At 38.8% G+C, this 11,171-nt stretch overlaps 1 protein-coding gene across 3 annotated transcripts in view; it reads right to left on the bottom strand.

The window, feature by feature from the left end:
- Nucleotides 1-11,171, bottom strand: part of ATF7IP (activating transcription factor 7 interacting protein) — an 81,175-nt gene that overhangs the window by 60,801 nt on the left and 9,203 nt on the right. The window contains exon 1 of one of the 3 annotated variants that reach the window (XM_027896758.1): nt 6,048-6,381. The exons of the other annotated variants lie outside the window; for them this stretch is intronic. The gene's annotated coding sequence lies outside the window, so the exon portion shown is untranslated. Of the gene's footprint in view, nt 1-6,047; nt 6,382-11,171 lie in introns of those variants that run through there. 3 annotated transcript variants of the gene reach the window in all.

An 11,171-nucleotide genomic window follows, 5' to 3' on the forward strand; every position in this document is an offset into this window, starting at 1 on the left:
CTATTCAGCAACACCACTGTCATAAACACAGAAGTACATGAAGAATTTGTACAGCTATTTTAGACTGCCTGACTTCCCAAATTCCTTAAAAAAATCATATGGAGAAAAATGCATCTGCACAGAGTCACTCAGTGACCACTGACAAGAAACTTCATTTTTCTTGTGTAGAAAGCTTCCCAAATGCCACCCAGAGTTATAAATGCCAGAAGCAGACAGTATGAATTACACTTGGGAATGCCTCCATTGACAAAAGGTTAAAAAAACTCAAAGGAAAACATCTTAAATTTTTATGATTTAAGGTTATCTGTAATAAGTCAACCTCCAAAAAGGTTCTACTCAGAAACTTTTAACATTAAAAGGAATGCTCCTTCACAGGCTGACTTTTGCCTAATGAACCAGCAAGCCAAAATGCTTGCTTGCTTGCTTCCTGGAAAGGACGGACTGCAGTTTCACCTTATGCCAAAAATCAAAGGCTAAATTTCTCTTTGAATGAGTGAAGACATCAATATATATTCTTTCTTCATGTGCTGGCATATATAATGCAGCTGAGCTCTTTCTTGATAGTTTTTCAGACCAACTACAGACTCTCCTGATGAATCTGTATGCGTGACCACCTTTCCCCAAGTTTGCATTTGTGATCATAAAATAATCTTATTTATATACCCAAAACGTGAATATGACCAGGTCATATTCATTTGTCACCACAGGACCTTCTTGGGCAAGAATTTTGCTAAATAACAGAACACTGAGGAAAGGGTAGCAGAAGCTACTGAACCTTCCGAGACTCCATTTTCTCTGGAAGCTGTTACTAGCTTCTTTAAAATCTTGTACAGTTCCAGGGAAAACCATCTGCACAAGAAAGCATTCATCCTTGAAGGGACATTAAAAAAAGCACCTATTTGTTTCGAGAGGACAACTGTATTTTTTTCAACAATCAACAAATCCTTAGAATTTCCATCTTGTTTTCAAAGTGCACTATTGACAGAGAAGGCTGCTGCTCACAGTTTGCTGGCCTTCCCAAATGATGTGGAAGATCCAGCAGTATCACAGCAATCCTTCAACGTTTGGAAAAAAAAAGATCCTATCAGCAGTTTTTGGACTACTACCTATGCTGCCATCTGAACAGAAGAACAGTTAATTACCACAGCTGCTTGGGAAGAGAAATATCTTTTTCATTTGACTATAACTAGCATACTGATCACCAAAGTACTTTCAGCTTCCTCTAGGGAAATGTAGCAGCAAACAGGTGCTAATAAGTCAGGGAAATATGGTGCTTTCCTTAACAGACCTGAGATTTTAGTTTGTCTACTTCAAATGGCACCGAAGTTAAGCTTTAACATTTTAATTTTGATTGTTCTGTGATAGCTGGATTTTCTGTGCCAAATGAACAGTCTTGGATTTGTTTTTGCAATGCCTCTCCTCCATTACTGAGTTGACCATTAATTTCCTAGCCTGGAGAAAACAGATTATTTACAAAATTTGTCTTACACTGTCAGCAGCACTTCCTGGAACGCACATGCAATCTTACATTAGCATGCAAGATTCTCAGTTTATCCTTACCACTGGAAGCAACCCAATGCAATTCTAAAGCTTCCTTACTTTGAGAACTAGCTCATCACAAAACGTGAGTTTCGTCCTCCCCACTGCTGTCAAATATGCAATGGCTGCCATTACCACAGCACAAAATCCTGAGCTACACAGCATGATCAGAATTCTCTTCCCATCACGTCTTCTTATAGCTGATTTTGGTGTGAGAAAGCTTAAAATTTTTCCCTTTCTGGCCCCATAATGAAACCAAACGCATGAACTGGAATTTGCTGAGGCTCTACCTTAATCAAAGACGGAAAACTTTATAACTGTTTTCAATAAATAACATATTGTTTGCAGCACAGATTAGAGATCTTTTCTAAGAAAAACTAGTTCAGATCTACTCAGCATAGCTGAAATATATTTCACCCTTCCCACTATGCGGTTGCTGATGGAGAACACAAGGGACATCCTCCCACCCCAGCACACACAGAGCACAGGCCTGTACCACAACTGATAGATAGCTATGTTTGTGAATGATCTCAATGTCACTGAAGTTCTAAACGAAGGCATTAGAAAAGTTGCACTCCTCACAGTTTTAAATATTGTTCTCTTTGATTACACGTGTCCCACCCCCCCACCACAAAAAGAACCCGATACAACAAAACCAACAAAACAGTTTTCAGTCATCTCATAAGGTGAAATTCTAGGGCAAGTCTGACCACAAATTAAGAAGAAAGACCCACAACAAAAGAGAAATACATCTGCACATAAAAAAAAGATAAGGTCACTGACTGTATGCCACTAGGAGGATTGAATTTTGCTAGCTATTTTACGTTTTTTGATTATAAAGGTTTTCATTCAGTGGCAGAAAGTTTTGCTGCTAGAGACTAAGCCTTGCCCACTGTCCTTTCAAAAGGGAAGGAGGGAAACAACAAAAGTGTCCAAAATCTCTGCATCATGTCTGCTGAAAGATACCAAACATCTAGAATTAAGGAAGACACCATAAAGCATGAAAATGGAATAATTTCTAGGCTCATCAGACCATTAAATGTCCTTAGCTATCCATTTGCTGAAACCAGAGAGGCACTTGGCTTGCTGGCTAATTTTGACTCATCATTTAAATCTCTCTTCCAGCTATGAGCCACAAGATGAGATGGTTCAGAAATTATTCTTGGGGAGAAGACCTAGACTACTTTTGTGTGGTCTCTTCATCGAGTCAAACTAGTAGGTTGTACCAAACCCTATTTGGTAACTGTCTACAATAACAAGAAATTTAGATTACATGAAAGACTTCATGCAAACATTATCCCATATACCCCAGCTGAAGAGTTGCCATAGTGGGCAAGCCATACATCAACTGTTCCAAATCCATATGCCATCTAAATCACATAGGCTGGCCATTCTTTTAAAGCGATCTTCAAATCAAAGTTAGATGTCTTTCTGGAAAGAGACAAAACAAAAAGTAGTTCACTGCTTCCTTTACTCACAGCAAAATTGAAAAAAGAAAAAAGCACCATTTTAAAAGATGGTGTGCCTCTAACCTTCCACTGCTTTTGTTTTCTTTTTCCTATGGATTGGAGCGCCTACTTTAGCAGTCATTTTTGCTTTCTGAAAGATTACATTCAGTGGAATTACTTCTTTATACAATTTTTTTTTTTTAAACTCAAGACTGGGCGGACTGTGCCAGGCCAAAAGCTGGACATGATGATTCACCCTTGAAAAACCCAGAAGGAACCTGGCCTAATTTTGAAGTTAACCTCCTTTGCAGAAGATGTCAGACCAGATGACCTCCAGAGGTCCTTTCCAACCTAAATTATCAGCTTAGCTTTTAAATTATTTTACAATTTTATTCTTGAGCCAGAGTGATTTGTTTGTGGCTTTTGCCAGGACCCTTTCTATTTTTCAATATTGTAAAAAACCAATATGGACAACAGGACTGCAACCTGTACTGATCTGTAATTCACATCATCAGCAGTAGACTGAGTAGGTCCCCCTAAGCAAATGATCCCAATGACTCTGTAACAATCTTTCTTCCCCTCTATATGTTAGCAAAAGTAACTACTTTATAGTACCAATCATAAAGAAACTTTACTTGGAGCATGGATTGCTACCCCTTTCACTTCAAAAGCTTTGAAAGGCTTTAAAATCAATTTAATGTTTTACTGATACAGGGTTTGGGGTGGGAGAGTTGTCATTTAAGTAAAAGATCCTATCAAAGCATAACTGCATTATACATCTTGGATATTTACACCAAGGAACTTTGTTCTAAACCAAATTACATTGGAATATCTTTTTATAATAGATTTTTAACAATTAAGCCACCTCAGCGTTAATTCAAATAATATTCTTTCAACATTTGCTCATACACTCTGTTGTCTCTCCATTATTATTATTCAGGATTGATGTGAAGCTATATAGTTATTTAGGTGATTTTGCTTGACCTTTATTTAAATAAGAAGTCTCCAAGGTCTTCTGGAATTTCCGTTTTAGTTTGAGTTACTGTGAGGGACATCTCAAAAAAAGAAGTATTCTCAGCCAACTCTTCTAGAACTCCTGGATGCAGATTACAAAGACCTGCTTATAGCCTTTGCTAAGAAATATTTATTATGGGTTCTTTAGTATCTTCCTTGTAACTTATAAGTGTGAAATAATTAATCACCTATGTAGCATTGCAATGTAATCTCACTTTTGTTTAAAAATAAAAAAATATTTACTGTAATCTGCCTTTTCTCTTTTCACTATGATTCTGTGTTATCATTACCACCTACATCACTGTTAGAATTACTTCTCTATTTTTAACAATCTCACTTTTGTTATCGTCTTCTTTACCAATCAAGGTTTTCTCTCAGGAACATCTCCTTTATTTTAATCAGCCTTCTACGTTTTTCACACCCCACTCAATACCATTTCTCCTCTACCACCCTAACATTTACACTTCACAGAAAAGGAGGGAGGGGGTCCTGAACTGCTTCTTTCACGCCACAATGAAAGCAAGACTGGTTCTAACAGAATTTGACATTTACAGACAACCTTTATAATTGTTAACAGTAATTTTTAATGTACTTTATTCGGAGAGATCTATCATACACCCATGTTCATACTTTCTCACCCCCTCCCCCATTTTTGTCCTTTTTATTCTGTGGACATGCATATAAATGAGACTTCTCAGTGACAAGCAAAATTCTGTCCATATCAAATCTGAAGTTATCACTAAAAAGTTATCAAAGGTTTCAAAGTAAATGACCTAACTACAAACTGAGACTCATTTGGCCCATGTTGTTGGCATGCAGCATTTTTCACTGCCGTATCAATGCAGAAGTTTACCTTTATCACCATTACATTCCCCCTCCTCAATATCAACCAGTTATAGTTCTCTTTCCTAGTGTATTTACTCAATTGGCCTTAATTCATGACATTTCAGAATGACTCCAATACTTTTAGTCTCAGTCACTGCATTTTAAGCTATAATAATCTACCTGCCTACTTTGCCCTTCTGCTTTTTTATTCTCTTAGATTCATCTCATTTTCCTTCAACCGGAACAGGCCTGTCTACTTCCAGTTCCACATCCCTGTCTTGAGCTGCTGTCTGCCTTTAAGTGGCCATGTTTTGTTGGCCTGTTCACGCATGTCCAATTATTTCCTTTCTCTAGCTCACAGACCTTCCTTATCCAGTAATTTTCTTTTACCATTTCCCCTTTCCAGTACCCCACCTTGTACCTACTTTGACTTGTAAAACAGAAACAACGCAAATATATTTGTGCAGAACCAGCACATCTGCGCCATGCAGACATTTCATGCACTACATGCATAACCACAGTAGAGCATATTATGTAATTAGCAATACTGTAATTTTGTTAAAATTTGTTGCTCGAAGGGGGTAGCGCAGATAAATATCTTGATCTATTTCCCTGTTTACAAAAGCAACTTTTTAGAATGTACATCTATGCACTTGAGAATGTATATTTATTCTAAAAGATACATGGACAACAGTTCAGCACTCAATATTTTCAACACCTTTGTAATATCAAAAAGAAGAGAATTAAAACTATAACCGACATAATGAAAATCCTTCATAACACCATGAAGCCAAAAAACCACAGTTGGTGGGTTCAACTTTGTTAATTCTGTGGGGCTGAGCTCTCAATATTGCTAAGCCTCCATGTGCATCAACTGGTGTCACTGCAGAGACAGAAATAACACAATAGCAAAACAGTAAAAGTTTGAACCAAACAAAAGCAGTAATATTACCAACAAAAACTGCATACTCAGATTTCTAATATTTCTTAACGTATTTAGTTTTACTAAAGTCATCATTTTGCAGTAAGTTCTAGTTAACATTCCCCTAACAAAGGCAACCCAAAAAGAACAAATGACTTCTGGGCTCCCCAGAAAATGCCATGTATATTTAAATTTAATTCTTGGCATTGTGCCAGAGTGGGGGGCGTGGGCACCTAAGTGGAAAAATAATTTCAAAGGCTGCTAAAACATTAATGCAGCAAATGAGTTGCTTCTCTTACCTGGCAAGAAGATGGCACGTGCAAAATGAGCTTCCTCCTCTGAGTAAGCCACTGAAATGCAGCTCATTTGCATAAGTATTATGAGCTACAAGTAGATTCCGAGGTCGGCCATCTTGATACTAAGATCTTGTTTTGTTTACATAGCAGCACGAGTACTGTTTTTCAGCCAGCCTGAGCTATGCTAGTATACCTCTCGGCTTGTAGCCTACATCTGCTTGTTAAAGCCTGCTGAAATTCCTACTTCTCCACACAAGTAGCTGAATGTGTCAGGAGTGCCCCTGCAGCTCACTGAGCATGCCACAGCCTCCAAGGAAACTATTGCAACTGCAAGTGCCTCCAGTGTACTCTTTGTACTGCCTTCTGTGCTGCCAACTATTAGTGCTGCAGCAACTATGTGCAGTGAAGTACCTCCTCCCACATACCACACAGTAGTACCAACAAGCATAGATTTATTACAGCCCAGCGCAAGACAGGGTGAAAAAAAAAAAAACACGCTGAAATTTCCTTAGTATTTTCACTTACTAGCAATCTAACTACACCGAGGTTCCTTTGTACATCTTTTCACATTCATCAGTACTGCTCTTTCGGTCCAGAAACCAGAGTGCTCCTGCAATCCGTGCAAAGGAGAAGTCCATGACACATGTTAGCTGCTGCCGGCATGGATCCAGACTGCAGTTACAGCTAGCTGGCGCCAGTAAAAATTTACATAAAGGGGCCTCATTTCAAGACTACTGCAGCAAGATACTGCTTAGCAAAGCCTTCCCCTCCCTCTCCTCCCCTTTCTCCCCCCCCCCCCCCCCCCCCCCCCCCCCCCCCCCCCCCCCCCCCCGCCATGAGACTACTATGAGTTCTAGAATATATCCTCTAGTTATTTGCTTACTAATAATCCAGATCCATGTCAAAAGTCAAATGCTCATCTAATTGGTCATATAAATGAAAAGTGACAACAGCCTCTGCAAAAGAAACTCCATCTTGAAGCCTGTTCCTAGTAGGATACTACACACTACACTGTTCACAGTGATTCTTTAGTAATTGAAATAACACCAGAAAAAGGCTATGCATAATGCCTGGGAATCATCTCTTCTTAACCTGATACTTCCAGTATTTCACAGACTACCACCAACAAATGAATATCAGTTCCAAGTAATAAAGATCCATTTTCAGCTTCATGCTAAAAATGGTAACATGTCTGGCCATTTAATTTGTTGTTTCCACTATACGTTTAATTTTTCATCATTAGGTAGATAAAGGGAAAAAAAAGACCTCTCATCCAGAGCTTTATGTTTTCAAGTACCCCTAAGGTACAGTAACAGGCAGAGGCAGAAACTTGGATTTCGGCCTCAATCTCACTTCAAATAGTTAATTTCTTAATTCTTATTATTATATTTTGCAAAAGCTTGTTCTGAAAGTCATTGTACTGTTTTTAGGGGAAAAAAAGAAGCCAGGCTTTGTTTAAGTGTGCGTATGTAAAGGATGAATCATTTGCCAATACCTTTTTGTCCTCATGTGCTGCCTTATAAGAGCTCTTAGGGCATGAAACAACTCAATGCAAATAAACATACTATTTATTATGATAGCTATGAACACGAATTTGTGAAAGCCTAAATAAAATCAAGTTCGGCTAGCTACACATCTAGCAATGTGCAGCTGTAGCTGTAGCTGTAGCCTAGCACCATTTAGTGGAAAAGCTAAGTGATGGAGACAGTGATGCTTGTCAATTTGAGCAGGGCAGAGGCAGAGCACCTCAGGACCAGAAGAGCCTGCATTACCCTCCAGGCTTCTTCTAGTTCCTATCATTGTTCCTCAGTAGAATGTCAACAGTGTCAATGCTATATATAATTGAATTCTGTATCCCGTTTTCTGCTGCAAGCATTATTTGCTGTATGGCTGATTCTAGATTATTAGAGCATAATACAATTTGCTTATCTGCTATGTAAAAAAGATACTAATTTTGCATCTCGAAGTATTTAGTAATGCAAATTACTCTTCACTGTTTGTTACAATTCACTCTCACCTTTGTATCCAAAAACCTCAAGTGATGTGTAAGGGAGAAATAATTAGTTTTCCAAAATGACTGTCACATTAAAATGACAAATCAGTAACATCTTCTTTTATGTCACACGGATCTTTTGACTTGCTTTGTTTTCAAACTGATTTGTGTATGTCAGCACATTTAAATGCTGTGCAGAATATGGCTTTTAGTGATGCTGTTGTCATTTGCAGAATGAATCATCAGATTAACAGCCCCTGAGCTTAAAATATAGGACACCAATGCTGCTTTAAAAAAAGAAAATGAAAAAAAAACCCTTGGATTTCCCAAATACAGAAGTGTCCCCACCCTCCCCCTCCCACCCTCCCCAGCTCTACAGCCTTGTGCACAAATACCAGAATAATAATATGATTCTCAACGCAGTAAAACAGATACTGCAAAATAAGAGCCTCGGACATTTTCCGTTCCGGGCTCCAGTCCGCTATGGGAAATCCACGCCAGAGCTTGCCCGCAGCCCCGCGGGCGAGCTCTCCATCCGCAGTTTGTGGGAAGCACCACCCCGCTTCCAGAACGTTCCTGCAGAGTCACTCCCTCCCCCTCCCTGCGCCTTCCTCCCTCTCGCACTCCTGGCTATGACAAAGCTCGCTGTCAAACACAAAACGTTTTCACAGAGAGGAGGAGCAATCGGTTTGGAGTTAGAAACGCACCGACTCGGTTACACAGGGCAGGACTAAGCTGGAGTAAGGGCAGGGCGTGCTGAGTCCCAGAGCAGCGGCAGCCTCTGCCTGCCATGCACAGCGCCGGCAGCCAACCCCGAGTACAGAAAGGACGGGGACCCTTCCAGCAGCCTCCAAAAGCAGGGAATTTGGGGGAGGGGGGGAAAGGTGTTTATTTTTGTTTGCTTTTTTTTTTTTCCCCCCGTTTGTTTGGTGGGGTTTTTTGTTTTGATTTTGTTCGGTTTTTGGGGGGGCAGGAGAGGGGCGTGGTTTGGTTGGTTGATTGGTTTTTATAACCCGAGAGATTAAACTACAGCGTACTCAGTCAGATTCTCCAATGATTGTCACTACAGAAAAAGACAACATTCTGTCTGCCTTTCCCATGTTTCTCATACAAGTCACTGGAAACATCTGAGTGCTCTAATGAGTTTGGCTTCTCAAAACCAGTTAACAGGGCTCTTCCTCCAATATGTACACAATTTTCTACTCTTGCATCAAAAGCACATGTCAGTCAAAAGTAATAAGGCTAGTTGTGTTCAAAATAACTGCTGTTAACTGTGTGAGTTAAATAGGTACCTATCAAAGATAATATTCTCAAATTTTAAATGTCAGCTGATTCATTTCAAAGTAGAAAGATAGAGAAAAAAGTGATACAAAGTGATTTCCCTAATTCAGACAATTTTAACTATTAAAGCATTTCACTGACAGTTTGTCTAAAATAAAAGGGAAAAAAAATCCCCACAAACCACGTATGTAATCTGTCACTAGTACCTTGACGTAAAAAAAGTCAAAACAACAACAAAAGCCAAAGGAACAACAAAAAACACCCACCACAAAGCAAATAAAAGGCACAAACCAGAACAAATTATTAAATCATTCACGTAACAGTCAGCTAAGACTTCAGTAGTTCCCAAAGTCTTCTCATACTGGTGTTTGAAAGCCACAGAAAATTATGTACGTTTCTGAAGTAGAGAACTGTTGATCAACCTATTATCTTAGCCGGTGTGGTTTATTTCAAGATATTTTACAGCAGAAGCCTGTATCAGCAGAATAAACGGGGAAGGCAGGAAAAGGGGGAGGGAGGTCCAACAGTAGTTGTATCCGCTTTACTACTTCAGAAAAGGGGTGAGAAAAAGTGTCTTAAAGGAGTAATTTCCATTTTTTCTAGAAAGGACAAATACTCGACTCCTTATCAAGATTTTGTTCACTTAAATTTACGTTTAGTATTTTGTTATTTACTAAAGAAATACTGAAAAGCTGACAGATCTCAACCTGAAAATCAAGATGATGGAGGAAAGAAAAAAAAATTTGCCTTACTCCTAAGTCCTTCAAAGACAGTACACACTTGAAAAAACTTACTAACGCTTACAGCTAAAAATAAAGGTCCAATGCAACTTTAATAATAGTTATAACATGACTAAGTATTTAAGATTCTAAACAATTCTCAAACCATTTATTTCTACTACTTAAAGAACCAAACAAGTTAGCTACTTCAAAGTGATTTACATACATTAAATAGTACTGCATTCATTCAGCAGTCTGTTCTAGTTCATTTAGAATCCTGCCTGAAATTGTTTGCTCCCAAAATTTCTACCAAAATAGAAGATGCAGCTGTGCAAATGGAGACAATTCTGAGTTTTAAGAGGAACATAAAAAATAATCAAGCCATATTAGAATGGTTCCAAGCAAGTATGATTTAGTAATGAAAAACTATCCAAATAGTAGGCACACAAACGAATTTTCTTATAATCAAGAAAAAATTTTAAAATTCTGTACACTCCATAGTAAACTGTTGTTTTTCTCTTGGAGACTATCCTATTAGGAATTGGTTTACTCTTGAAGGTCTGTCATTCAAGTTTACATATCAACAGTACAAAGCTAAGTGCTCTAGAACACGCAGATGTAAGAATACTGCGCACAATCTGACAGTGCATCTATCATTAAAAATATATAGCAATCAATTCAATTGAAATCATTAATTCATTATACATAACTATATTTAATTCAAATCATGAACGCCTCATTTATATATTTTATAAAAGTTTTTTTTTTTTTTTTTTTAGCATCCACTGAAGTGGCCTGTTCCCATGAACATGAACTCTGGTTTTCATTTTCTTTTTGTCTACTAAAACCCAAACTATTAATGTAATGTAATGGCCAGTCTCTTCGCGAACGAAGAACCGAGGAAGGTCTTTCCACCTTCCAGCCTGCGCATTGGATTTTTTAGGTGAGACACAGTGTGCGCGGAACTGAGCCCACCCTTTAATCCTGAGGTTCATCTGCCGGGGCCAAGCACGCTTGGACGGTGGCAGCGAGGTCCTCAGGACGTAGATGGATTGCCTTACAGGGCTAGCGAGCTCCATCTGCCCGGGGAGTGTCCTAACCGGGAATCGAACCCAGATCTCAGCGTTGACAACG

The sequence above is a fragment of the Empidonax traillii genome, unplaced genomic scaffold (assembly GCF_003031625.1).
Source record: "Empidonax traillii isolate 1590-97213 ecotype Southwest subspecies unplaced genomic scaffold, ASM303162v1 scaffold515:size447783, whole genome shotgun sequence".
In the NCBI taxonomy this organism is placed as follows: Eukaryota; Metazoa; Chordata; class Aves; order Passeriformes; family Tyrannidae; genus Empidonax; species Empidonax traillii.